Below are 14,588 nucleotides of genomic sequence, written 5' to 3' on the forward strand. Positions count from 1 at the left end.
GGATGTGCTGGTGAGGAACAGAAACACTGTGTGGCAGCAAGGAAGGTGCCTGCTTTAGTACTTAAGTCAGGGTAAAACATTTAAATCTGCAGTTGTTTGCACCTCAGATTGCTTGGCATCTCTTAATGTCATCCTGCTGCACAAAGCTACCTTTCGTTTGCGCCAGCCTTCCCCATCAGGAGGAGCCTAGACAGAAACCCCACTTTAGGCCCGGATAGCTCCTGTCCCAAACTTGCATTGTTGGTGCTTGGGTCTCCACCCTCTGTTAAAGCAGAGCTTGCTACCATGGTGACACTGTTTAATCTCACTGATCTCTTTGTGGTATCTGAAACATCCCCAAGGAAGAAGAGGCACGGTGGCAGCCGTGCCAGGGCACGGGTTGGTATGAGGGGGAGAGCAGGGACAGCAGGTAGGCAAGACAGTCTGTCTTGGGACTGCTCTTCTGAGATGTTAGGACTTTTGGTTTTTATATCTGTTAGGATATTATATGGAGAATATACAAATATTATATATATTAGGGTATAATTCATCAGGATTAGGGTATTTTGTGAAGAGTGCTTGATGATGAAGGCGTAAAAATGTTACTTGGAGTCGATAAAGCCATAGCAGAGAACATCAAGTCTTAACTGCTGAAGGTATTAGGGGCATTCCCACACCAAGTGCACTTTTTGTAGCCAATAGATTGGATAAACTAATTTGAGATAAATACAAAAGGAAGAATTAGACCAAATAGATAAGTTAGATGTTGTTACCAGAGCTGGGTGGTTTTCAACCAAGAATCCTGAGGAACTTGAATGTGAAACTGCAGAACTGCTGGCCACGCTGTATAACTTATCACTACAGACCTCTGTGCCAGAGGACTGTGGAGTTGCCAATGTAATTCCCATCTATGGAAAGGCTCTAGAGGGGATCCTGGGAACACCACACCAGAGTGTCACGCTACCAGGAACGGAAAGGTCTGTACTAAGGATCTCCAAATGCACAGGTAAATGTTAACTGTTGGGGAAGAGTCAGTGTGGCTTCCAAAAAATGCAAATCCCGCTGCTCTACCCCATAAAGTTCTGTGGGGTGTTGGTAGGAAAGCACTAAAGTGGATGCAATATATTTAAATTTTCAGAAAACTTCTGTCAAGAACTTAAACTGCTACAAGTTTGGAGGAAAGTTTATTATAGCTTTAAAGCCACATGAATAATAGGAAGTAAAGAATTGGGGATGATTTCACTTTTCAGGAAGGAGAGGAAAATGTCACTGTGCAGCAGCAACCAAAAAAGCCACGATCCTCATCAGGAAAGGGACGAAGGGTATCATTTTGCTTCGGTATAAATGCTTGATGCACCCGCATCCTGTGTGTGATGTGCAGTTCTGGTCTCCCCATCTCCAGAAGGACACAGTGGCGTTGCAAAAAAGCAGCTAAAAGGGTCAAAGAGGTGGGCTGCCTTCCAGTGAGAAGCTAAAATGACTGGGACTCTTCCTTGGGGGAAGGAGGGGAGGAACATGGCTGAGGTTTAGATGCTGAGGTCAGCTGGTAAAGCTGAACATGAAACATCTATCAGCTCCCATTCTGATACAACCAGGGAACTTTTGATAAAACAAGATGAGCTTTGATTTTAAAACAGATGAAAGAGCATACTAGTGCAGTGGGGAAGAATTGGTGCTTGTGGCCTCAGAATAAGTGGAGTTTGGTGACAGGCTTTGCAGCTCTTGCCCATGCAGGGCAAATCCCACCTGCATTGCCTTTGTGAGAGAGTCTGCATGACCCTTCCTTTCCCCAGGGCTCTCTTCTGCAGCTTTCATAGGAAGTGATTATCCAGGTGGCTGGCAAGCGTTCGACACTCCCTTGTGTGTACACTGAGGTTTTTTTTTTTAATTATAAGTGACTTATCCCTCATAGAAATGATTTTTTTTTTTTTAAATGCTGCCTTCAGCAGGGTGTGCATGTGAACTTTATTTTAATTAAGGGTGAGGAATCTGTTTTACATAACTGTATCCCAGGTTCTCACGAGAGAGTGAAAACAGCCCTGAGGGACTGATGAAGAGGCCAGCAAAATCGCTTGCCTCACGAATGGTAGGCCTGATTCTGATCTCTCTTAGGTTCTCTCTACCTGTGGGACTTGTTCTGGGCTGGCTGACAGCCAGAGGGATTGAACCGATGCAACAGACTGCCTCCTCATAGCTTTGTTTTGGGTCACTAATTTGTGGTTCTGGGCAGATACAGGGGTGGTGGTTGCAGCTCTGCCCAAGATGGTTGTCCTTGCAGTGGCAGTAGCCAAATGGGATGTGAACCTGCTTCCGAGCCCTTTCAGCCACTAGCTCAGATGACTTTGACCACTATGCCTGGTGCTAGGGTATTATATTGCAACACTTGCTTCACCCACCTGCTTGGAAGAGGAGTGCCTGTTGCCATCAAAGTGTGGTCCCCACCAGCCAGTTGAGTTGCTTCAGATTTAATAGTGGTGCTAGCGGGATTGGGTCAGGGTGGTTCTCTGAATCTTTGACAACACAAATTGCACTGGGAAGCCGCAAACGAACCTTTTAGAGGTGGTTGCGTATTTCTTGGTTTTGTTTTTTAAATGCTGTTAACTAAAATTTTATTTCAGTTGTAGAGCCTGAAAGGGACAGGGGGAAGATGAGTAAAATGTTTCTGTACCATTAAGGAGGGAAAATCCAGCATGTATGTGTGGTCTTTTGTTTGTTTTTCTTTGTCTTAAGAACAAAGAAGTGATAAAGGTGTTAAAACTCAATTGTTGCCATATTGGAAGCAGGGCATATAAATAAAAGAGGATCTCTTTCACTGCGCACAAAATGAAATACAAAAAACAAACCACAAACTCTGTAAAGGTGCTAATGAATTTTATGAGTCAAACCTGGCATGTCGTTAGCATCTGCTGCTTGTTTACAGTGGCTGAAGTGAGCATCCCTTTCGGAAAGTCTTGTGTACTGAAGGTAGTTTTACTACCCTGTTATGAAAATCTCACTGTGGTCTTGAAGAAACTAAACTGTTGATAGACTGCACAGTTGTGACCTCATGGTGTCCTGCTGAACCTGGTGGTGGCTGGCAATTATTTTTTCTGAAGCCAAAACCCTGGAGAGGTTTGGCATGTCTGTTTGTTGCATCCAATGATATAAAGGGCAGATAAAGATTCCTTTTTACTGTGTTAAGCCAAGCTCAAACACTGATGCCACTGAGCGAGGTCCATGTTGCTTTTGTTAGACCTCTGTTCTCTGCCCCAAGAGCTCTCTCTAGAGAGTGTCTAGAAATTTGGGTCCTCTTGTCAAAATTAGTAGTCATCTTACATGAATCAAAGGAGGGTTTTAATGCTCAGCTCTTAATGTTTTATTGAAGTGTCAGCTCATGTCATTGCTCTGGAAAGTGTTTAGGACTTAAAATTGATGGGAAGTAACTGGTGATGCTGGGGTTTTGCAGTTGTACGCAGCTGATGGACATCTGCCGTCAGCCTCCTGTGAAAGGAGGAAACACTTTGAAGGAACAGATCAACAAAGATAAGCCGGTTGGAATAGATGTTCTTCAGCTGTTCAGCAGAGCAATATAAATGAGCACACTTCAGACAGAAAGGAATCTGATGGTCAGGTCACAGCTTGGGTGTGCTTTGCTGTGGGGTGAGTTGGTAGTTTGGAGCGTGTGCTTCAAGTGAAGGGCAATGGAGACACAGCCTGGTGTTAGATCAGGGAAGTGGGGAACAAGGTCAGTGTCAGTCATGTGAATCTGGCCTCAAGCTGCACCAGGGCAGGGTCAGACTGGCTCTTAGGAAGTATTTCTTCCTAGAAGCGGTTGTTGGGCGTTGGAATGGGCTGCCCAGGGCAGGGGGGGAGTCCCCATCCCTGGAGGGGTTGAAGAGTGGGGCTGACCCAGCACTGAGGGATCTGGTGGAGTTGAGAATGGTCAGTGTGAGGTTCATGGTTGGACTGGAGGATCTTCAAGGTCTTTTCCAACCGAGATGATTCTGAGAGGATGCGCTGAAGGCTTTAAGCACCTCCAAGTGCAGAAGCTGTAGAGAAATTCCTGATGGTGAAATGGTTTTCTGAGACAGAGGCCTGAAATGAAAATCCCATCCCTGGTGTCAGGGCTCAGAACAAGAACACCATAAGCTTTGACAGGAGTGGTGATCCATACCTCTGCTTCATGCCACTTGTGCCCTGTAGGGAGTAGGGTAAAGTGTTGTAATCACTTGATAGCTTGAATCAGGAACAAACCAATGAGGCTCATTCAGGAGGAAAGGAGAGAGATAGGGAGCAGTGCCAATGTCCCCCATCGGGGAAGTTGCCCAGGAGATGGTAAGGAAGGCAGAGTGCTGCCAGCTCCTGCTCTGTGCTGTTTCCATTCCGAGTGTGGTACCAGACCCAGCAGCTTCTGCCTGGCAGCCTGCCCCAGCCGGCACATCCCCACTCTGTGCCTTGCTCTGGAGTCGCTTGCAAAATTAGCAGAGGGTTGGAGGGTGGAAACAGAAAACCCAAAACCAGAGCAGGACAGGAGTCTGGAAACCCACGTGGTGTTTACCCTCTGCTGTAAACTTGTGTGACCTTTCTCAACTCATTTAAACTCTGTCCTCAGTTTATACATGGGTAGCGGAGCTATTGTGCACTTTCAGGTGTTCTGTGTTACCCAGCAGAAGTTGTTCCTTCACCCACATTAGTAACATTTCGTCACTGAGTAGTGTTTTATGGAGGCATGGTTTTCTGTGCATTGCTTAAAATTTAGAAAAAGATCCTGAAATTTTATGAGCCTCTAGTGTAGGGAGTTGGAGGGGGAGGACAGGACCATTATCCTTTTTTCCAGAAACCCTTGCTCATTTTCCCTTCCAAAACAATTTCGGGGTATTTATTTATTCCAAGCCTTTGTTAATTCGTTGTGCAGAGAAACAGCCAATAGTTGGGTTTTTTTGAAAGATGCACAGATTAGAAGATGCTTGAATATGTAAGCCATAAGCAAAGAAATAAGAACATCCTAAGGGATAATATGAAGTGCGATGCCTTCCGGACTGCTGCACAGCTGTAAAGTGATGGGTGAAGTGAGATTTTTGCCTGCACAGATCTCCTAAACCTCGGTACTTCAAGTTTTACTTTGTTTTCTTTGGCTTCAGAGACAGCCAGTTTCTGGAGCTGAGGCACTATGATACTTTGCTTAGTATCCCTGAAAGACCTGCAAACTTAGCCAAGCTTTCAGACTTGAAAGAGATGAGATGTGTAGCTTGAATTGCAACTGGGTGCCTCTAGTTCTGGGAGGCTGTAATGACTGTGACCTTTTGAAACCTTGTTCAAACTGTTTTTGTTGCACTCAGACAGGAATGTTACCTTCTTTGTTCCACCTCCTAAAAGGCAAACCTTTTTGTATAGGCCTATTGCAGCTTTTATAGTTTGATATATATGGGTCAGGGGAGGAAGCAGGCATAGTCTGTTAGATGTTTTCAAGCTGCTGAAAAAGTCCTTCTGAATGCATGAAGGAGGTTTCAAGATCCCAGCTGAATTTTTGCAAATAACCTCTGTCTTGATTAGGAACAGAAAAAAGCCCCAAATTTGAATTGTTTCCAACTTCTGTGCCCTTGAGTGAGTGGGCCGACTCTTCTCCGAGGCAGACCTGTGTGGTAAAGGGTTCCATGTTTAATTCTGAACTCTTCCTTCCCCTGGAAGGAAGCATCCAACATCTCAGTTACTATTACTGAAATGTCATTGTTTTTCAAACAGAATAAAAACATCTATTTGGTAGTTACGGATTAGGTAAGGTTTGCATTACCTCTTGAAATCATTGGAAGGGCTCATCTTCATGCCTGTACACCTTTAGGTACGTGTCTTCATGGAATCACAGACAGGTTGAGGTTGGAAGGGACCTCCAGAGGTTATCTGGTCCAAGCTCCTGTTCTCAAGCAGGGCCACTCAGAGCCAGCTGTCCAGGACTGTCTCCAGATCCAAGGATGGAGACTCTGCAAGCTCTCTGTGCAACCTCTGCCAGTGCTCAGCCACCCTCACAGTAAAAAAAGTGTTTCAGGGACCCTCCTGTGTGTCAGTTTGTGCCTGTTGCCTCTGTTCCTGGCACTGGGCACCATTGAAAAGACCCTGGCTCCATCTTCTTTGCACCCTCCCTGCAGGTATTTATATACATGGATGAGATCCCCCTGAGCCTTCTCTTCTCCAGGCTGAACAGTCCCAGCTCTGTCAATCTTTCATCATAGAAGAGATGCTCCAGTCCCTTCAGCATCTTCGTGGCCTTTTGCTGCACTCTCTCCAGTATGTCTGTGTCTCTCTTGTACTGGGAAGCCCAGCAGTGGACCCAGCACTCCAGGTGTGGCCTCACCAGTGCTGAGTAGAGGGGAAGGATCACCTCCCTTGATCTGTTGCCAATCCTTTGGCTAGTGCAGCCCAGGATACTGTTTGCCTTCTTGGCTGCAAGGACCCATTGCTGGCTCATGTTCAACTTGGTGTCCACCAGGACCCTCAGGTCCTTTTCTGCCAATCTGCTTTCCACCTGGGTGATCCCCAGAATGTATAGGTGCCTGAGGTTGTTCCTTCCCAGATGCAGGACATTGCATTTCTCCTTGTTAAGCTTCATGAGGTTCTTGTGGGCCCACCTCTAGTTCCTGGGGTCCTTTTTGAAGATTAGGAGTGACTTTTGCTTTCCTCCAGTCTATGGGCACTTACCCCAGTCGCTATGATTAATCAAAAGTTATCGAGACTGGCCTCACAATGACATTTGCCAGCTCCCTCAGCACTTGTGGGTGCATCCCATCAGGGTCCATGGACTTATTTTGAGACCCCATATGTAGAAGTGAATAGAAACTTCTGGAGGAGGACATAGGCCCTGAAGTGAGCCTGTTCCTCAGTCCTCCTTTCTTCCCTTCTCTTCCTCCCTCCGTTGCCTGCTGACCTCAGCACTCAATTACTGCAAGAGGCACTACGCTTGCATGACAAGGCTGCTGTGGGTTTGGCTTTAGATTTAAAGTCTACAGGTAACGTGGCTTTAAAGCCAGGAGACTTGTTTTGCAAAGGTTCTCCTGCTGTGTGGAGCTTCTCCTGAGGGGGTGGTATCATGCACATATTCACAATTTGGTGTGTGTAGCCTGTGCGACACGTTTTCTGTTACGCCTGGCTGAGAATGTGAGTCTGCCGCAAGGACCGACTGTGCAACTTCAGCTCAGACTGCCTTAACTCATGCTATTTACTTTGGAAATTATCGTTTCAATTGCTGCTGATAACCGAGCTGATTGTTATGTTATACATTTAGCACTCTTTTTTTAGTTCTTTCCTTAATTACTTATGTAAATAATTTTAGAAGACTTAGCATTAATTTTGGAGAAGCTGGCATATCAAAGGCTGTGAGGCTAGCAGCAGGTGCTGTAAGTAATCACTTCTAAATTAAGCAACGCTTTCCAAGGCAGTAGGTTAATTTCTGGGTAAGCAGCCTGCATACAGATTCTTAGAATCAGCTGGATCGTGACCCAGCGAGTGACTCAAGGCTTTGTGTAGCTTTAAGCGCATGAACTGTCTCACTGAAGCCTTTCATTTTTAGAGGAAACTGGGGCTGTGCTTGACCTTCTGTTGAAAAAGTGCTATCACGTTGAAATCTCTGTCACCTGGCTCTGTGCTTGTCTTCATAGCTCAGCCTGCGCTGCCATCGGGGGTGTATTTGGAGCATGGGCAGGCTTGTCAAGGCTGCCTGGAGCCCAGGGTATGTACGTGAGTGGCTAATGTTTGTGCTGAAGTCTGTGCTGCTGTGGATTTCTGTAACTAGTACAAGAAGCAGCAAAGTACTGTTGGGAGAGCTTTGTGCCATTTCCTTCTCCACCTTTGTGTGCATGAGTGGATTGCTGCAGAAACACTTCCTCTAATATCTCTAGTGAAGTTCTCTTGGGATCCCTAACTGTTGTCCTGCAGGACAGATTCTGCTCAGGTGATGCTATCGTTAGCCTGGCGCTTTTGCATTGGCACAGCTCCAGCCGGCGGTGTTCTTGCTCAGGGCTGGGAGGTCACCTGCAGAAGTGTGGCCTCTTCAGAAGCTGCTCGGATCTGGCCCATGAGGCTGATGGGGTCAGGGGTGTTTGTGACTTGATAACTAAATGATTTTCAGACTCTGGAGGGGTCTGAGGAAATCGGTAGAATCTTTATTTCTGTTATTACAGAGTGTGATTTTGGAGCACTTTGTCTCACTTGTGGATTAGGAAGGTGCAGTTCTTACAAACATGAGCTCTCTTTAAAATTTATCTTCCTGCATGAAGATCATGCCAAAAAGGGGAAAGGGGGAATTTCTACTTACAGGGAATCCCATGCAAAGTGAGCAGAGCAGGAATAATGCCCCTCTTCCAGAGATTCAAGAAAGGAGAGAACTTCAGAGAGCTGGAGAAAAAAAAATGGATTTTTAGTGCTTCCATGTGACTGCAGACTGGGACTCATCCCTCCTGACTTCTGATTAGTGCCTTGTGCATTTGTGGCTGCTCAACCTAGTTATCAAGCTGGTGCTTGGAATCATACACCTACTAAATAGATTGGAAGCCACTTTTCACACTCCTTAGCTTGATTTTTGCTATGGTCAATCATCTTCAGACAAAAATGCTCTTAGGCTTGAAGCTCAGTGTTGGTATGCAGCCCTTTCATGTTTAAAAAAATAATCCATATGACAGGTTTCTAAAGGTTGAGCTCAATTCTTATGAACAGTTGTTACAGACTGACGTGGCCCTTGTAATAGGTTTAGGGGTTTGTAATCTCTTTAAATAAATCTCTTTTATCTTCTTGCTTTCTAGATTAAAACTTTACTGATTTGTTTGCTCTAAAGTCTTGAAGAGACAGAGTTCAGATGCTATCATAGAGTTTAACAAACCCAATATTAATTCTACTAAAACAGATTCTTACGCTATAAGCAGAAATATTCTTACAGTCTTTGTTCCTAGAGGTGGCTGCTTTGATTTAAACAAACACCTTGAACAAATCAAGAGTAGGGGTTGATTCCCCGGTCATGTCTGTCAGTTAGTGGCAGGTTCTGACTCTATGTTCAGGAAGCCTTGTCTGGTGGAGAAGTTTCCTCCAGCTTGAAGAGCCCGATTGAGTTCCCTGCTCTATAATGGAAACAAGATGGATAAGCAACTTGGTTTTTTGATAGCTCAGCTTTACTTTGAAACTTGATATCTTATGTGGCTCTGTGAGCAAAAAGTCTTCTTTAAGTGACATCCCAATTCTGTGGGAATTGGGACCAAAATATCTTTTAAAAGAAATGGTGAAGAGGAAATCATACTCACTGCTTAACACTGACTCCCCACTCTTTACGGATCTTCTGACAGTGGTTGCCTTGTGGGTTTAACAGATGGTCCAAATGCATATTGATGCACGCAGATCATTTGAGTGTATTCTGTGCGATGCTGCAGGATGCCTGCAAGGCTTGGAAATGGAGAGTTGCACTGGGCAAGAGCTGGGCAGACAGTAATTTGGGTACGGGAGCATAGAAACGTGCTAATCTTGCACATGTTTTCTGAGCAGCCTTTTCAAAAGGGGTCAGAATTTGACCTCTCAAATACTGTGGGGTTGGAGGCAGGGAAATCTTGTTTCCCAGATGATTCGGCTCTGTGTGGGTTGCAAGAATTGAAAGCATCAGGTAATGCAGCAAATGTCTTGCAGGCTGGCTTTCTGCATGGACTCCTGGAAGAGAAGACAGAGGACCAAACATCCTCTGCTTCGAGTTTGTGAATTTTGGGAGAGAGTATACTCCCAAGTAAGAGTACTGCTTTGCATCTTTCTGACTGACTGTCTTAAACTCATCCAAGCCTTTTTTCCAGGCTGCATGACGAATTTGTAATGCTTTCTGTTATCAAAAGTAGAACTTGAAGGAATCCTGTGCCTTACCAAAGGGGATATGAATGTTGTCTTAGGGGACTTGGACACATTAATAACAACAAAACATTACTCCACCGGTTTGTCCTCTGAAATAAAACATGTCAAGCAAATTGCTGTAACATTAGACTGAAACTTGGCAATTACGTTTGTGTGGCAATTTGATTCAGGAGTGGCTGGAGAGCTGCCAGTCAGAGAGGGACCTGGGGGTGTTGATTGACAGCCAGCTGAACATGAGCCAGCAGTGTGCCCAGGTGGCCAAGAAGGCCAATGGCATCCTGGCTTGCATCAGCACTAGCGTGGCCAGCAGGGACAGGGAAGGGATCTTACCCCTGTACTCGGCACTGGTGAGGCCAGACCTCAATTACTGTGTTCAGTTTTGGGCCCCTCACTACAAAAAGGACATTGAATGACTCAAGCATGTCCAAAGAAGGGCAACGAAGCTGGTGCAGGGTCTAGAGCACGTCGTACGAGGAGCGGCTGAGGGAACTGGGGTTGTTTAATCTGGAGAAGAGGAGGCTGAGGGGAGACCTCATCGCCCCCTACAACTCCCTGAAAGGAGGTTGCAGAGAGCTGGGGATGAGTCTCTTTAACCAAGTAATAAGTGATAGGACAAGAGGTAATGGCCTCAAATTGTGCCAGGGAAGGTTTAGACTAGATATTAGGAAGTATTTCTTTACAGAACGGGTTGTTAGGTGTTGGAATGGGCTGCCCAGGGCAGGGGTAGAGTCCCCATCCCTGGAGGTGTTTAAGAGTTGGGTCGACATAGCGCTGAGGGATATGGTGTAGTTGGGAACTGTCAGTGCTAGGTTAGCGGTTGGACTGGATGATCTTCAAGGTCTTTTCCAACCTAGACCAATCTGTGATTCCTAATATACCCCTGGAGAACATCCAACTGTAGCTCTGCTCAGATCCCAAGACTACCCCACGAATGCCCTGAACGCTCACACGTACGTGTTAAGCAGCAAGGTCTGACAGCACGGCCTGCGCCGTTGTTAGAAAGCTTTGAAATCTGGTTTGCTCTCAGAGGGCTTTCCATTTGAGAAAGAGGAACTGATACCATCTCATTTTTAACTCGAAGAGGGAGGGAAAATGAAAAGCTTCAGAGAACCAAGCTTTTGTCTAGGCTGTGGAGCCAGCTGGGTGTCTTGCTCTGGCTTGCCAGCCTGCCTTGTCATCTGGAGCTCTTTCTGAGTGGCCGACAACTTCATTCCCTCTGTGAAAATAAAACCGCTTTCAGTGTGGCCTATGAACTCTGGTCTCCCGTGACCATCTTCAGTCACAGTTGTTGCGATGAGTGCCTTACTGACCAATATAAATGCACAATCTCCTCTCTTTGTCCTTTCACAGTCATCGTTTGAAAAGCTTTCCGCTGCTTGTGCCTTAAAAATTACTTTTGAAGTTAAGGGTCCCTTTTGTTTTATTGACTGTAAAGTGTTCATGATAGTTACGGGACAATTGCTGTGTTAGCTGAGATGCTGCAGTCTTTCTGGAGGACAAAACCCTGCTCCACGCAGGAGCAGTTCAACTTCTCTCACTCAAACTCCAGGGGCCAGGGATGAGGAATTTTCTAGGTTTTCCACTCAGCGGTGACAGCGGTATCTGTGTGGCTGCTGTTTATTACACTGTAAGTAATAGTTTAATGGACTTGCATGCAATAAATTGCTCTTTCATGTTGGTGTGTGGTTTTCAGTAGTCTGTCAGTTACTTATGCCTTTTAATTTGCATCATTCAAGAAGGCAATACTTAAAAAATGTGATCATGATATCAAGGTTTTGTGAAGGGGAGGGCAGATGGGCTTTTGCTTGCTCCAAAGGTTTCCTGCCTAGAGAATGCAAGTCAAATGTGAAAACTATGGGATCTTTCTGGCTGCTTGTTTTTCCCTTGACTCAGGCTTCTTTCCTTCTCCTGCATTTGGATCATCTTAAAAACGACTAGTTTCAGGGTAAAATGGAAGCATACCAACTAATCTGTGGAAGTCTACTTGCCGTTTGATAACTAAGTGCTGCTTTTAAGTTGGAAGCTGTCTTGTCTCTTCAGCAGCACGTGTGCTTAGTTTGACTCTTGCTCCAAAATGAGTCATGTTTCAATCCATGAAAGACCCACTGTCTCTTGGCTATCTTTTAAACTTTGTTTTGTTTGGGGTTTTTTCTGTTGTCAGGAAGCTGCTGCGATAGCTAAAGAGGCCGCACCAAATCCTTACATGTTGTGTCCCAGTTGCTGCATTGATTATTTACAGGGATACAATCTCACTCACACCATAGGTGTTGATGCTGTCACGTGCAAGCCCCTGCTGCTTCCAGGGATCCAAAAAAAGGATCCGTTTAAGAATTAGGTGCTGCAGACCCTGTGCTATTGTCAGTGAAATTGGTGGTTTCAGGTTGGGCAGGATCCAGGGCCCCCATTCAGAGCAACGATACTGTGCGAAGCCCTTGGCTTGTGGAATACACGAACTGGCTGTTGCTTGGCTCCCTACAGGGTAAAGGTCAGATCAGATTGAACAGGGCTCATCAGGGGAAACGGTCAACTTTGGCATATACTTAACTAAGCAAATATTGACCAGATAAGAGTGTGGAACAGGGATGGGAAGGACCATCAGCCAGCAGCAGACTGGTTTCCTGAGCATCCATGCCATTAGATTGGGCACAAAGACACCATGGGGCAACAATTGGTTCTCAGACCTCAGTGCTTCCTGGCTGTAAACCCATCCACCTTGTCCCAGGTTGCGCTGGGGGTGGCAGTAGTTATTCTAGGGCTATTCTGGAGGTATCTGCAGGAGAAGACAACAATTTGGGAGGTGGTGCTGGAAAGAGGTTCTAGAAAAGCATCTGTCTGGTGTTACTTACCTAATTGTTAATAACAGCAGAGAACCAAAGGTGGGGGATTATTACACAAATTAAGGGATGTCCTGGATGCAGCTGCTTTGTGGGTTTTTTGCATTTAAAAGTCTGGTTTGTTTGGCATTGAGTAGCTTTTGGAGATGTGTTTTTAGCCACTGTGCTTTTAAAATCAGCATGCTAAAAACCCTGTTAATGTGGAATTGGGAGAATATGTGCATATGCAGAGACGTATTGGTTGAATTCAATTGTTACAAAATACACCCATGGAAACCTCATCTCGGATATTGTCGGCACGTCCTTCACATTTTGCCAATTTTCAGAAGCTGTCAGGTAGTACTGTGTGGGAAGTGTTACAGGGCATTATGGGATAAATCCTAAAATCCTAATTCAGGCTGAACTCCCACTGTTTTCAGTGGGTGGCTTGCTGGCATTAAGGCCAAGTACCCCTTAGCTATCATGGATGACCTTTCTGTCTTTTTAAAGTCAAGGAGACTGAGAATTGGTGCCTGTATCTTGTATTACAGATCAAACTGTAGGATTGCAGCCCTCAGAATTTATACTTGTGCTTGGATTTGTGAACAAGAAGTTGGTTAAATAAAAACATTTCCAGTAACTGTTCTTTAGATTCTCAGTAATACTGGTGAAGTGCCAGAGATCTGGAAACAGAAATTAGCTGGTGATTTATAGCAGTGCATAAAGATGACTCTCATTCTGGAGGGGAAATGCTGATGTTCTGAAAACTCTACTTTTCATAAATGGAGAAAATATAACCACTTTCATTTTAAAATGGAAACTTTAAATTATTTCAAAATATCAGCACAAATTTATTGAGACGTTTGTTCAGGTAATTGGTGGTTTTTGTTTGTGGGTTGTTTTTTTTTTTTTAGGAAAATATTTCAATGTAATGCCTGCAACTTCTGTGAGGATATTGCTTTCCCATAAGAGATACTGAATTGCATATATTTTAAATGTTAATAGTTTGGAAGTAGATACCTGAAGTTCCTGGCTGTCACCAAATAGTTGAGATCATATGTTCTGGCCTCTTTTGTCTCTGCAAGAAAGAGGAAAATGTTGTGTTTGTGTTGGCAACACTCGAAAAAACAAAACAATATTCCAGCGGTATAAAAAGAAAAAGGCTCCAAACCCTTTAAAAAACGTTGCTGTGCAAATCTTGTCTGGCAGGACGTCTTCCCAGCCAAAGTAAGAGCTCCTTTCCTTCACCTCAGTGGAGCATCATCATTAAAGTCTGCCCTGAACCCACCTTGGTGTCAGCCTTGATCGTTGTGCAAGGGCAACCTAAGAACTTGCTCAGCTGCAGTTGAAGCTCTGAAGCCCACACTGTATTCTCTTACTGCCCTACTTCCCCTTAGGTGGTCTCTGCTTATTCATACTTCAAGCTCGGGAGGGCTCTTCTGTGCCACCATCCAGGCTCCAAGGGGGAGGAAGGGTTTTCCTATCCCTCCATGCCCCCCTTTACCCTCTGCCATTGAGTTTCCCATCAAGATTGCATACACAGTTCTCCTTTAACTGAGAATGTGTTTCTTGTGGTAACTGAAGTTGCAGAAGCACCTGGAAGGGATTTTTTTCATGCTGTATGCTCTAAATTGCCTTTCCTCTAAAGAGGTGATTGACTGATTGGAGGAGGACAGAGTAAACAAGTACTTGCACTTTTTTCTCCTCTTGTGCCTCCAAGATCACAAATGAGGTCTGTGTGAGAACTGGGACAAAGCTTGCATCTCCCAAGTACCAGGACTGTACTCCACACGTTAAAACTCAAAATGAGGGTCTTGTAGTACTGATCCCAACTCTTCCACTGATCTTCTGCTCAAGGTTGTCACTTACCATCTCTTATAATTTGCCTTCATCTCTAAACTGAGACCTTGAATGCTGTTGACTAAAAGCACTTGCTTCAGGGTATGT

General features: G+C 45.0%; 1 protein-coding gene across 6 annotated transcripts in view; it reads left to right on the top strand.

Annotated features, from left to right (window-relative positions):
• The window catches only part of PAK1 (p21 (RAC1) activated kinase 1), an 83,933-nt gene that overhangs the window by 12,768 nt on the left and 56,577 nt on the right, over positions 1-14,588 (top strand). The gene's annotated exons all lie outside the window — the stretch shown is intronic.

Source organism: Strix uralensis, chromosome 2 (assembly GCF_047716275.1).
Source record: "Strix uralensis isolate ZFMK-TIS-50842 chromosome 2, bStrUra1, whole genome shotgun sequence".
Lineage (NCBI taxonomy): Eukaryota > Metazoa > Chordata > Aves > Strigiformes > Strigidae > Strix > Strix uralensis.